The sequence below is a fragment of the Lemur catta genome, chromosome 19, assembly GCF_020740605.2.
Source record: "Lemur catta isolate mLemCat1 chromosome 19, mLemCat1.pri, whole genome shotgun sequence".
In the NCBI taxonomy this organism is placed as follows: domain Eukaryota; kingdom Metazoa; phylum Chordata; class Mammalia; order Primates; family Lemuridae; genus Lemur; species Lemur catta.
Genome location: NC_059146.1, coordinates 30,856,279 through 30,871,329, shown reverse-complemented (window position 1 = coordinate 30,871,329; position 15,051 = coordinate 30,856,279). Strand labels below are relative to the sequence as shown.

General features: G+C 37.4%; 1 long non-coding RNA gene across 1 annotated transcript; it reads left to right on the top strand.

Moving 5' to 3' along the window:
• Positions 1 to 6,159: 6,159 nt before the first annotated feature.
• Positions 6,160 to 14,807, top strand: LOC123624392. The gene is made up of 3 exons (XR_006730121.1): positions 6,160 to 6,360; positions 12,796 to 12,878; positions 14,742 to 14,807. It is a non-coding gene; the product is annotated as an uncharacterized LOC123624392 (long non-coding RNA).
• The last annotated feature ends 244 nt before the right edge of the window (positions 14,808 to 15,051 follow it).

Here is a 15,051-nt window from a genome sequence, read left to right as displayed (position 1 = left end):
AACATGTGTTGTTTTGGGACTTTTTGATAAAGGCCATTCTCACTGGAGTTAAGTGATATCTAACTGTGGTTTTGATTTGCATTTCCCTGATGATTAGGGATGTTGAGCATTTTTTCATATGTTTGTTGGCCATTCTTATATCTTCTTTTGAAAAATTTCTATTCATGTCCTTTGCCCATTTTTTGATAGGGTTGTTTGATTTTTTCTTGCTGATTTTCCTGAGTTCTAAATAGATTCTTGTTATCAGACCTTTATCTGATGTGTAGTATGCAAAAATTTTTTCCCATTCGGTAGGCTGTCTGTTTATTTTCGTGACTGTTTCTTTGGCTGTGCAGAAAGTTTTTAATTTAATCAGGTCCCATTCGTTTATTTTTGTTGTTGCTGTGATTGCCTTAGGGGTTTTCTTCATAAATTCTTTGCCTAGACCAATGTCTGTAAGAGTCTTTCCTACATTTTCTTCTAGAATTCTAATAGTTTCTCCCCTAAGGTTTAGGTCTGTTAGCCACCTTGATTTGATTTTTGTGAGAGGTGAAAGCTGTGGGTCCTGTTTTAGTCTTCTACATGTGGCTATCCAGTTTTCCCAGCACCATTTATTAAATAAGGATTCTTTTCCCCAAAGTATGTTTTTGTCTGCTTTGTCAAAGATTTGATGGCTATATGAGGATGGTTTTATGTTTGGATTTTCTGTTCTGTTCCATTGGTCTGTGTCCCTGCACTTGTGCCAATACCAAGCAGTTTTAATAATCACAGCTTTGTAGTATAGTTTGAAGTCTGGTAAATTAATACCTCCCATTTTGTTTTTGTTGCTTAAAATTGCTTTTGCCAAACGGGGTCTTCTCTGATTCCACACAAAGCATAGAATTATTCTTACTATATCTGTGAAAAATGATGTTGGTAATTTAATAGGAATTGCATTGAATTTGTAGATAACTTTGGGCAGAATAGTCATTTTAACAATGTTGATTCTTCCGATCCATGAGCATGGTATGGTTTTCCACCTATTTACATGTTCTGCAATTTCCTTCCTCAGTGTTTTCGTAGTTCTCCCTATAGAGGTCCTTTACCTCCTTAGGTAAATATATTCCTAGGTATTTTATTTTCTTTGTTGCGATTTTGAAGGGTATTGAGTCCTTAATTTGGTTCTCCGTTTGACTGTTATTGGCATATATGAATGCCTCTGATTTGTGTGTATTGATTTTGTATCCCGAGACTTTACTGAATTCATTGATCAATTCCAGGAGTCTCTTGGTTGAATCCTTGGGGTTTTCTAGATATAACATCATATCATCAGCAAACAGTGAGAGTTTGATCTCTTCTTTCCCTATTTGGACTCCCTTGATTCTGCTCTCTTGCCTGATAGCTCTCGCAAGGACTTCCAATACTATGTTGAAAAGTAAGGGGGACCAGCCTTATCTGGTTCCAGTTCGAAGTGGGAATGCTTTCAATTTTTCCCCATTCAGAATGATGGTGGCTGTGGGTTTGTCATAAATGGCTTGTACACAGCTAAAGCAGTCCTGAGGAAATTTTATTTCCATAAATGCCTATAACAAAAAGACAGAAAACTTACAAATAGACAATCTAATGAATAGACTCAAAGAGCTGGAGAAGGAAGAACAGACTGACCCCAAACCCAGCAGAAGGAGAGAAATTATTAAGATCAAATCAGAACTGAATGAAAAAGACAACAAACAAACCATAAGGGAAATTAATAAATCAAAAAGTTGGTTCTTTGAAAACATAAACAAGATTCACACACCTCTGGCTAGGCTAACCAAGAGCAGAAAAGAAAAAACTCTAATTACCTCCATCAGGAACATGAAAGGAGAAATCATGACCGATGCCACAGAGATACATGACATCATCTATGAATTTTACAAAAATCTTTATGCACACAACTTGGAAAATGAGGAGGAAATGGACCAATTTTTAGAAACACACAGCCTTCCCAGACTCAACCAAGAAGAAATAGAATTCCTGAATAGACCAATATCTAGATCTGAAATCAAAACAGCAATAAAAAACCTTCCCAAAAAGAAAAGCCCTGGACCAGATGGGTTCACACCTGAATTTTACCATACCTACAAAGAAGAACTGGTGCCCATCCTACATAAATTATTCTCCAATATTGAGAAGGATGAAATTCTCCCCAACGCATTCTACCAAGCCAACATTATTTTAATACCAAAACCACGAAAGGATGCAACCAAAAAAGAAAACTACAGACCAATAGCCCTTATGAATATAGATGCAGAAATTCTCAATAAAATCCTACAAATAGAATCCAAGTGCTTATCAAAAAAATAATCCATCACGACCAAGTGGGCTTCATCCCAGAGATGCAGGGATGGTTTAACATATGCAAATCTATAAACATAATTCACCACATAAATAGAAGCAAAAATAAAGATCATATGATCCTCTCAATAGATGCAGGAAAAGCATTTGACAAAATTCAACACCCTTTTATGATAAGAACACTTAACAAAATAGGCATAGACGGGGCCTATGTAAAAAGTTTTTTTAAAAAAATTAAAAAGAGAGCTTCCCCCTTGCCAAGCAGTAATTCTATTAAGTACTTTTCTCTCAACATTTAGAAATTTGATACTAAGGTCAGAGGAATCTCAATTATTCATATAATAAATTTACACAGGAATGTCTGTTTAAAGTCCCAGAAAATGGAAGAGAATGGTTTCACCTGCTAAACGAACTAAACTCTTTGAGGGAAAGAAGAGAGATATTATTTCATACATTGTGAACAACCTCTTGGTATCTTCGATGGCTCTGACTGATGCCCAAAGCTGTGCATTCTTTCCCTTCAATGCCAAAAGTTGGAAACAAAAACCTGTAGATACTCTAATGTAAAGGCCTATGACTCAATGCATAAACTCTAATCTTGAAGGATAGTCACAATTGGTCATTTTTTTCTAATTTCAGCAATTACTGGGGCCTCAGAGCTTGTGACTGTCATCTGGTTTTCAAGGAAGGAATAAATAAATCATCTGGTTCTCAAGCAAGGAGTAAATATATCAACTAGCTGAACATGATACTGATGAAAGCAAGTCCTGATGTTTAACACAACCTGATGATACATACCCTATACCCCTTCTAGAAAAGAGTCAGATACATGCAGTAATTCTGTAAATATCTTTTGGGAGAAGAATGTCTCTATTATACAATGTTTTCTTTTTCTTTTATGCTTAAGCTAATAAAAGTGATAACAGAGAAAATTAGAATTGGTATAAAATAAGAGAGAAATGGGCTTTCTTTGGCTTTGGGCATAGTTCTTGAAATCTATATAGGAAAGAACCTTAGGTCTCCTTTCCTATCATAATACTATTTGTGATAGCATTTCAAGATTCATTTTCTAAAATTACTCTTAAAAAAAGAAAAACGGTAATCACCCAGCTACTTGGGAGGCTGAGGTAGGAGAATCGTTTGAGCACAAGAATTGGAGGCTGCAATGAGCTATAATCTTACCACTGCACTCCAGCTTGACAGAGCAAGATCCTGTCTCCAAAAAAAAAAAAAAAAAAAAAATGCACATCAAGAAATCCTTAAAAAACACATACTGAAATATTCACATTAGTTTTTATTGTATAAGTGTGTTATGGATGATTTGTCTCTTTTATGTTTTTTATTTTCAAAGTTTCCCAGGTAATATTAATTTTTATAAGGAAATTACTAAAGAACAATGATTTTGTGTCGCTTCCTTTTTTTCTCCTATATTGTAAGACTTAAAATTTCACGTGTTGTCTTAATGTATTTGAGCCTCACATGGTCCCAGAGTCCTAACCATGATTCCCCTGCTCTCCCCAGATATGCCCCCCACCCAGCAAGAAAAGCTCCCAACCAGTTAGTTCCCTAATTCCCTTGTTAACCAGACCAGCTGATCCTCAACCTAATGGGGTTCACCTCCTTGCCAGCCCATGAAACCAATGAAACAAGACACTCACATTCTCCTATGACAACCAGGGGGCAGCTTATCTTACTACAAAGCCTGCTTCTCACAGGCTGATTTACTCAGCTCCCCAGTGCAACTGCCCTGCAACATGTGCTGTCTTTCTCCCCTTGGGATATAAGTATACATGACTAATAAATTGCTGTTAATCTCATCTATCCAGTATCTAGATGTCATGTATTCAGACATCTCTAGAACTATAGGACAAGACTCCTTCCATCAAAACCAGGCAAAGAGGAGGTGGGTAAAACACTATCCTACTCATTTTTACTGCCATTTCAGAGCTTTTAGTATCTAGTGCATGATTTATAAAACTCAAACTTCAAATACAGGCACTAATCATGTTGTCAGCCTAAGTCTAGTTTTTATGCATTGCCTAAAGTTGAGTTTCTCAAAATAATCTTAGAAATATGTCTGTGATTGAAATGTTATTTTGCTGAGCCTATAATCCTAAAAGGAGTATTATTTTGTATTGTCCTATTTGTAAGAGAGATCAGGCAAAAATTAAAAGTGTGGAATCTCTATTGAGCCTTGATTCATAGGGAAAAGGACTCTTTGAGACGATTTTTCAGGTTGAGAGAAAAATGGACCATTGGAGTAAGAAGAACTGAGAGTCAGAATGATTTTTGATGGTTCTGGAAACAGACACACATTGGTGTGAATATGTAAAATGGTATAGTCATGATAAGGAGAAATTTGTCAACATCACAAGTTAAAATGCACATAGGAAATCCACTTTTGAGAATTTAGCTTGTAAACAAAAGTACAAATATGCAAACTGATGTTTATGCAGGGATATTAATTGGAGCATTCCTTTTAAGAAAACATTGGAAAGTCCTTAATATACAGTAGCAGAATAGGTGTTTCTTAAACTAGGGTGCAGCCAGACTATATGGCCTTTGGCAGTTGTTGAAAATGACATTTAGAGTGTCTTATATATGTACTTATATATATACATGTAACATGTATAAAATTGTATATGGATATACATATATATGTGTATATAGGTGTGTGTATATCTGTGCATATTTGTATATGAAAATATCTTCTCTGGAAGGATATACACTGAAATCAAAATCTCGACTCCAAGGTGTGCTTTACTGTATGACTGGGATACATGGGAAAGAAAGGTTGCTTATCTTTTTCCTTAAACCTTTTTATACCTTTTCAATTGTTATCCTATATATTCATTACATATTTAAAATAATAAAGCTGCTAACTAAAACATAGGCATCCTTTGATGAGTAACTCTAGATTTCCCATTTGCTCAATGTTCTCATCTATCTAAATACATATGGACACAACCTTGATTCTTCTGACAGCACCTTCATCCCAGATTTTGAGCCTTTAGCCATAATTTATCTTCACTGTCCTGGGATCTCATGACCAGGCATTACCAATGAAAGATGTTTTGCAATCCATGGGTTTTAGAATGTAGCAAACCATACCCATGCAAAATATAGCAGAAAGGGATGAAAACATTTGCTGTGGCAAGCTTATTTCTGGTGGGCATAATATGAAAAGTGAAAAAAGTTTTTTCATTTTTTTCCAATTTGCAAATAACTCCTACAATCAAGTGATTTTAAAAAGGACCCGAATTCACTCTTTTGTTTTCTACAATAATACATTATACAAGCCTCACTTTATCTAGCTTAGAAACACGGCTTTGTCACCAACAGTGTAACTTTGGACACGTTATGTAACCTCTTCTGATCTCAGAATTCCAAATCTAAAATGGAAAAATATCAAGCACCTGGGGCATTCCAGGTAGAATGAGCATTTAAAGGACAGAATACACACAGCATCACATAGATACGCACAAATACACAGAATGGTAGATTATGAATGCACCTTCAGGACTCAAGCACGCATTCTCCAAGGCGGACCCTCACACACAGGCCTGAGGCCTTGGAAAAGAAGAGCTCCACAGTTCCCTTCTCAGACTACCCAGGGCGGGTTCCACCCAGTCTAGCCTCCTCTCTTCTCAGAATGCGCTGAAACCACCCTTGGCCGCGGTCGGGGGCGGGGAGTGGGGGTGGGGGCGGTGGGCAGCAAGTGGGCGATCTGCGCCTGCGCACGTCCAGGAGAGACTGCAACTCCCAGAAGTCTCCGGGACTTCGGCTGAGGGCGTGGTGGGCGGTTCGCATGGTCACGTGCAGCTTTTTCTCCCAGGCTTTGAGACCCTGGACCTTATTTCTCACAGTGGATTGTGTTCCTGGCTATTCTAGCTTGGACTACATTTCTTTCAGGCGACGGAGCAAACTTGAACCTTTTGCTCAGTTTCGGCATCCCTGGTTGCGCGCTGCGCGTGCCCTGGTCCCACCTGAGGAAGAAGCCGGCGTGGGTCGCTGCGGGAAAGACTGCAGCCCTGGACTGCAGCCCGCGCGGGCACCTGCGTGGCGGTGAGAGAGGGGGTGCGGGAGGCTCTCGGAACGCGGAGGCGGCAGGGCCTGTCTGCGCGCCATCCCAGGCCGTGGGTGCTGCAGCTGCAGAGCGGGTGGTCATATCTCTGGGAGAGCGGCGGGGAGGGGAGAGACGGTGCAGCGTGTGACAGGGCCGGGGCGTGCCTTTGTGACCATGGGTGCAGCTGTGAGATTGTGAGGTGCGTGGTTTGTGTGACCGGGACATAGAGAGCGTGTCCTTCACGCGAGCGTGCGTTGCTTTGGCTCCATGGTGTCACTGACCCCGTGGCTTCAGGTTCCCTGCTGCCTCCTGTGCCCCGTCTCAACCAATCGTGACTGCCACAGAGAAATGATCGCAAGTGGGAAATCAAATAGTCCTACATGACAATTTCCAGCAAGAAGGTACAGACCTGCTGTTGATCGGTGATTGCCCTGGAGACAGGTTCCTAGGAACTAATAGACTCTAGGAATAGGATTCCTTCCTGGGAAGGCCGTCCCTTGGAATTGTCTGGGGTTCGTTACATGTTTGATAACTACAGCACTCCCTGAGCTCTAAAGGAACTGCTGTGATTGGGATTCTGCCCACTTTTTACTTCTCCTGTTTATACGTATGAGCTCACAGCGGATGTAGGAGGGTGATGGAGGGTGTAACGTCACAAATGCTCAGCATTATGGTGACTCTGGATTATTCCCCTTCAGGTTTCTATCGGTCAGAAACAACGAAAATATAAAGTAAATTGTATCGTGTACTTGTAGGTTAAGGGAGTGAGGCAGTCGCTGAAGTGTTCCGGAACAGAAGTTCTTAACCAGGCGTCTTTTTACTCTATCTATGGGCTTAAGGAGACCACAACCCCTTGCAATTGTATAGAATTACTGTATATATTTGTAAATTTATATTTTTCAAGGGTGAACATAATCCAAAAGACTTAGGGCTGGGTTTTTGATCTGGAATTAAAGATTGTTATATTTTGGGATGGTTTTGCACAAAATTGGTGATCAAGATTATGAAAATCACACATCCATAGGAGAGAATAATATGCAGATAACAAAATTTCTGTTTATAAGGATCATTATAAGGAACAGTGATTATGATCTAATGTCAGACAGTTTTCATATTGTGAATAATCATAAGAAAATTTTAAATTATATATGCAGTTCCATTTAAAAATAGAATTTTGCAAAAAACTTTTTGCAAGGATTGTCTCCAAAATGATATTTTAACTCATTATTCAGGGAAAAATGGAAAGGGTATAGCCACATTTATTGAGCATCTTCTGTGTACACAAAACTTTTCTGCCTATTTGTCATACACATTTTATCTGCAAAGGCCATTTCTCTTTCTATTAATGAAGAATTTTTATAGTAAAATGTGTCTAATTTTACCAGTGCTGTGCAGATAAAGGATGTTTAAGAACAGGTAAATGTTATTTGTTTCAGTCACATTGGTTTTTTGTGGCAGGCTTAGTATTGACAGATTTTTTACAGATTTTTTTTTAATGACAAAAATATAGTTTCTTCTCATAATGATGTATTTAAATAATTTTTTTTTTTTTTGAGACAGAGTCTCACTTTGTTGCTCAGGCTAGAATGAGTGCCGTGGCATCAGCCTAGCTCACAGCAATCTCAAACTCCTGGGCTCAAGTGATCCTTCTGCCTCAGCCTCCCGAGTAGCTGGGACTACAGGCATGCACCACCATGCCCGGCTAATTTTTTTCTATATATGTTTTTAGCTGTCCATATAATTTCTTTCTATTTTTTAGTAGAGACGGGGTCTCGCTCTTGCTCAGGCTGGTCTCGAACTCCTGAGCTCCAACAATCCGCCTGCCTCGGCCTCCCAGAGTGCTAGGATTACAGGCGTGAGCCACCGTGCCCGGCCTAAATAATCTTAATACTTAGAAATATCTTTATGTTGTATATATTGTGGTGGAATTAATACAGCAAACAATTTCATTTCCTAAGTAATTTATGAAAAAGGTAAGAATAATCCTTAATCCTCCTGCCTGGAGATAATCACTTTTAATATTTTATTGTATATATTTACAGTTTTTATGGGCTTACATTTCCATGTGGTTTTGTTTTGACATAACAGAATTGATCACATAAAGGAGACAAAAAGTCTTCCTCTTAATTTGAAAATAGAAATCTAACCAAATCATAGGTTTCCTTATACTTATACCTCTTCATGTAGGGAAAAGGAAGTGCCAGAGATCTTGTTTGAAAAACATCCTATTTATACTTTTTAGATATTAGAAATGTTACTTAAAAACTCAATTACTATCAGACATCCTTTCAGAATTAATAATTTAGAGATTTAAGGTTACCAAGAGAATAACACCAATATCTGATTTCTAGTTATCTTGCAAATACAAGTAATAATTCCAGAGATTGTAATATTATATTCATGTACATCCTCATACTGTGCAGAAGAATAAAATTCCTTTCTTAAGATTCTCTATTTTATCATATCCTGTTCCTTTTACAGGTTTGTGATGCCAAATGGTGTTTTTCTTGTTCTCTGTAGTTGCCAGGTACTGAGGAAGAGGACATTTTCTCCTTTTTTGTCTGATACTCTCTCTCTCTCAGTGATTTTATTAAGAAGAATTGTATTATGTCAAATATTGACACTAAAATTTTCTTAAATTGGAATTGTAAGAAAGAGAAAGCCTCAGAAACATAAATTTCACTGTAAGAAAATCAGGGAACAGCAGAATTAACCTCATTGTAAAATAATGGATTGAGGGACATGTAATGATTTTTTATTTTTTTTTATTTTTATTTTTTTTTTGAGACAGAGTCTCACTGTGTTGCCCGGGCTAGAGTGCCATGGCGTTAGCCTAGCTCACAGCAACCTCAAACTCCTGGGCTCAAGCAATCCTCCTGCCTTAGCCTCCCGAGTAGCTGGGACTACAGGCATGCGCCACCATGCCAGGCTAATTTTTCTATATATATATTTTTAGCTATCTATATAATTTCTTTCTATTTTTTAGTAGAGTCGGGGTCTCACTCTTGCTCAGGCTGGTCTGGAACTCCTGAGCTCAAACAATCCGCCTGCCTCGGCCTCCCAGAGTGCTAGGATTACAGGTGTGAGCCACTGCGCCTGGCTGACATGTAATGATTTTAATTTCAGTAATGATAATTTACATTAGCCAGCATAATACACTTATTAGTGTTTATATGGATTATCTTGTTGACTCTTCAAAACAACCATATACATTTACAGTACATGATATTCTTATCTCTTCTTTGCTGATATAGAAACAGAGGCACTGAGACTTAGAAACTCTCACAGCTTAAAGCTCTTTTCTCTTCCTAAACGTGACAACAGAGCCTTAATTTCTCCGTGACAACCGAGTGTTCTTAATTTCAACTGAATGTCACCTCCTAAGTTATGCATACCTCTTAAACCTACCTTCTTCATTAAGTTAATGTTGCTTTCCATCATTTAATATGGATTAATATCATTGTTAATAGTGGTCTAGTATATCACAATATTGCAGATCATGACATTTATCATGTTGCCTACTGTGAGACATTTATATTTTTAATATTTGGTTATCAAAAATTGTTCTCTGATGAACATCTTTGTACATATACCTTGTATATTTATATAGTTCCTTTAAAAGATTCCTAGATGTGGAATTTTGTATTTAAAACTTAGACTCTTCTTAAGTGTCTACAGTACGCTAGACCCAGAATTTACAGTATTTGTGGCAGTACAGTCACTAAAGAGATATAACTGCATCCTTGAAAATGCTTATTATCTATCAATGAGGATAAAATCTGGGTAGTAATAAGTGTAAGGCAGTGTGTGATGAAGAGCGCTGGAAAGATTTAGGTGACCTACCTTGTGAATTCACTGGGAAGACACATCGGTCTGTCTATATAACAACAGTTAGGATATGAACAAATTATACCAATTCTATGGAATCTATGGCAGTGAGTGGATTTTGTGTTATAACTTTTGTGCCTTACAGTTTCCTTCTACTTAGGTTAGATGCAAAGTGAAACTAATAGGGTAATATAATTCAGTAGCTATCTGGGCGACGTCATGGCTTAGCTGACAGGCTTAGAAACAAAATAACCCTTTCTATCAAGAAGATCTGAAATAAAGCTCTATGGCAACCATCATCAAGTTCATATAAGAGATTACTCTGGGACTGCTTCACATTTTTTTCTAGACAGACCTCTGTCATACCTGAGAAGAAATGATTAAGTGAGTTTAGATATCAGGATCCAAAGGAAACAAACAAAGGTAAGATTTTCAGTAAAAGAACCTAAATGTAGAAAACAAAGACTTTTTTTTGAACTCCCCTTCTGTTTGGAGAACATCTTCCTGTTAACTCCCCCCCTCAAAAAAATCCCACATATATTTCAAGTTAACCTATGGTTATTATTATAATTATTTAAAAAAAAAAAGCTTTAAAGAGAAAAATCAAGATTGAAAAAAAAAAGGAAAGAAAAATGCTGTTAACAGATGACCATATTACCTTCCAAACTTTTCTATCTACTTTCAGTGGTCTGTCTGCTTTTGCATTGATGGCTATATTAGGTTTTTAAGTATGAAGTGTCTGATTTCTTTAAGAACTAAGTTTGACGATTGATATCTCTGACATTTCCCTTTGACACTTATTGTTTTATGTTTATTGTGAAGGTACATCCTCATTCTTTCAAACGCATGGTTTGGCTTGTGATTCTCTTTCAAAAATTTTTTTAAAGCAATTTTGGTGAAACCATGGATAAGTCAAAACTTCGTGCTATTTTCAAATATGAGTTCCGTTGTGGAAGCAATGGTGCGCAGACAGCTCAAAATATCAACAAAGTGTTTGGGAAGGATGTGGCTAATAAACGTACAGTACGTGGACAGTTTCATTTTGGTGATTTTAATCTTGAAAACGAGCCACATGGGCTACCTGAGATTAAGGTGGATAATAATGAGCCGAAAGCTGTAGGGGAAGCGAATCCATCTCAACCTATGCATGAATCAGCAGCAAGGTCTGACATTACTATTCTAACAATATCAGACCATTTGGAATAAATCAGCAAGGTAAAGAAGCTGGATAGATGGATACCTCATGAATTCAATGAGCGTCAGAAGACAAATCACCTCGAAGCTTGCCTTTCTTTCTTATCACAACATAAAGGCAAATCATTTCTACAACATATTGTTAAGTGTGATGAAAAGTGGATTCTTTTTGACAATTGCAAGCATTCGGCACAAAAGTTGGATAAAGATCAAGTGTCAAAACACAATCCAAAGCTGAATATTCATCAAAAAAAGCTAATGGTGTCTGTTCGGTGGTCCAGTGCTGGTATTAACTACTACAGCTTCATGAAACCTGGTCAGTCGATTACAGCAGACCTCTGCTGCAGACAATTGGACAAAATGATGAGGCTGCTTGCAATTAAGCAGCCAAGATTGGTCAATATAGACCAATCCTCTTGCAAGATAACACTGGACCACATGTGAACAAAGAACACTGCTCAAACTATAGAGGCTGGACTTGGAAACTCTCTGTCATCCACCAGACTTTGCACCAACTGACTACCACTTCTTCTAGGCTTTGGACCACTTCTTGCAAGGAAAAATATTCAATTCTCAACAAGCTGTGGAAAATACCTTTTGCAATTTCATCGCCACTCGCTCTCCAGGCTTCTTTGTTGCTGTTGTAAACAAGCTATCGTTAAGATAGCAAAATTGTGTCAATAGTTTAGGTGCATTACTTTGATTAATTATACTTCTTCTTGTTTGAGATATAATAAACCAAACTTTTGATTCAAATTTGGACATTTCATATTTAATGAGCTCATATTTATATGTTTTACAACAGTATATTAGTCAACCTGATTTTTCCATTGACAGTATATCTGAAATGTTCCTTATATCTTTAAATATTTTTCACAACTTCACATTTGATGTTTACTTTGGATTCTAGCATGATGATCTGTCATATATTTAACTAGTAAGCTTTGTTGGAGTTGAAATACTCAACACTACCTTTCCATCTCCAGTGTCTTAACTAGCTTCACTCAATTCCAAAGCCAAAGAGGTTCTGGTTTGGATAAGGTGGGCTCTTTTCATTCTTAGAAGGTGGGCATACAAGGAAGATGTATTCAGAGCAGAACTCTGCTTTCTAATCTCAGGTCTACATCTACCTCACCAAAATGACACAGTGGCCAGAAAACTCCCTAATAACATATCTCAGTTTGTCTTTGATACAGAAATGCCTCTGTTTTATGACTTTGTTGCCAGCAGAGGCCCCCCCATGATTTGAGGGAGGAAATGAATTTATCCAGCACCCTAATCTGCCCAAATTGCGTATGATGGGAAATAGTTTGGAACTTAGAATGGAAGAGCATAACAGCAATATTAAATAACTTAAGTTCTGTCAGGAACACTAAAGCAAAACTGGTCTCAAGGTCTTTCTCTTCTCCCAGCTCTGGCTTTCTGGATCTGTGCTTTTCTGGCAGAGGAGCCCTGAGGACTTATCCACTTTTGCAGATCTAAAACCATGGCCCATGTAAGTTGATGTTTCTTTCCATGTAGAAATATGTGTGTGTGTGTTTAGGTCATGTAAGTATTTTCATTAATTTTCCTGGAATTTTCTGCCAGGAAAGGGTCATCAAATAACCTGCTTTCAGCTCTTGTTCTTCCAGTGAGCTGTGATGCCAAATTAACCACAGTCCTCCCTGTGTGGTCCATTCTAAACTTAATAGTGTACATATAATTACTGACCAAAGTATTCAACATGTCTTAAATACCTGTTCTTCTGTCAAGGGCAGTGATGAAGTTAAGTCCTTTTAAGTAAAGATGTATGCTTTCTAGGTAAGACTAGTTTGGTGAGATAGAGACAATGGTGGTATTTGACCATCCATAACAAAACTTAAATCTTTACCAACTTCAGATTTCCAGGTAGAGAAGACAGAGATTTGGTATTGAATGAGCAAATCTCAGTCATTCCATGGGTAAAATCTCATGCTTTGTGTAGATTAGTACATGATTGGGACTTGCAAACTTTGAGCTTGTGGATCTTGGCAGGGAATTCCTGAGAGATAAATATCAAGACTATTTTGTTGTTAAATGGGACATACTAAACTTGGGTGACATATATATAATTCATCATCCATCCTTAGTATTCTTTAACTGAACATATTTATCTATTACTGCATAGCAAATTACCCCAAAACTTAATGGCTTAAAGCAGCAATCATTTATCTCACAGTTTCCATGGGTCAGAAATCCAGACATGACTTAGCTTGCCTCTCTGGCTCTGAATCTATTACAAGGAAATCAAGGTGTTGGTCAGGGCTGCAGTCATCTTAAGGCTCAACTTTGGGTGGATCTTTTTTCAAGCTCACTGAAATGAACAGGGTCCAGTTCTTCATGGACTGATGGCCTTAGTTCCTCATTGGCTGGAGTTTGCTCTTGGTTTATTGTCATGTGTGCCTGTCCACAGAATAGCTTAAAACATGGTAGCTGGCTTTATCTTTAAGCAAGACATCAGGGGAAGAAGAGCAATATGGAATCATAGTTCTTTGTAACCTTATATTAGAAGTAACATTTCAGCACTTTAGCTATTCTGTTTATTAAAAGCAAGTCACCTGGTTTATCCCACATGCAAGGGGAAGAGATTACACAAGGACAGAATACTGGGAGATGGAGGGATCATTGGTAACCTACATAGAAACTGCCTACTGCACTCAGTGTAAGCCAAGTATTCAATGAGAAATGGTAGATAGACACAAAAATGAATGTCATTGTAAGTAGTAAGTGAACACAGAATTGGGGAAGATCTTACAAATGCTGTATGTCCTGACTGCATAAATGATTAAATCTGATATGTACATAGAGTATGTAATCTTATGTGCCAAAAACATACATGGTTTTGTCAAAACAAGAAAAATTGCTTATGGTGAGATCTAACACAATGAAGTATTTAATGCTTGAGGGAATTCTTAATTTTATGCAAACCCTATTTTCTAAAACTGAGACTTTATACTACATTTTGGAAAAATACTCAATTAAAATTTTCTATTAAAAGCAAAAATTTTCCCCAGCAATTCATATTTATTAATAAATTTATGTGACAGATACCAATCAAACATTATGCTTGTGTTCACCACTTAATTTAATAGGAAAAATTATTTTATCTGTTCCCAGGTTATTTAGATATTTTAGAGTATACCACACAGTTTTGTATATGCTAGCAGTCTTCTTCAAAAATATGTAAACATTCTGCTTCAGTCCCCTGCCGTATTATAGATTCGTAGTTTACATGCTTATTATATTGCTCTCTTCCTGCAGTACTGTCCTTATCTCTTTTCCTCCCATCTTTAAAATATTCCTTTAATTTTTCCGGTAATACATGGGTTTGCCATTTCAGGGATCAATAACATTTGAAGATGTGGCCATAGACTTCTCACAGCAGGAGTGGGAATATCTTAACCCTGTTCAGAAAACCTTGTACCGGGATGTGATGATGGAGAACTATGGTAACTTGGTCTCACTGGGTATGTTTTCTATCTCAGATAATTTGGGATAACTTAGAATCTGCTCTCTAGGAAATGTATTTTTTCCACTGTGATTTTTAGGGCTACCTTTCAAGAAACTAGTTAAATTTCTTTTCCCTTTTCCCCAAATAAATGGTTTGAGCTTTGTTGGGTTGGAAATGACAACTTCATTTAACACATTTG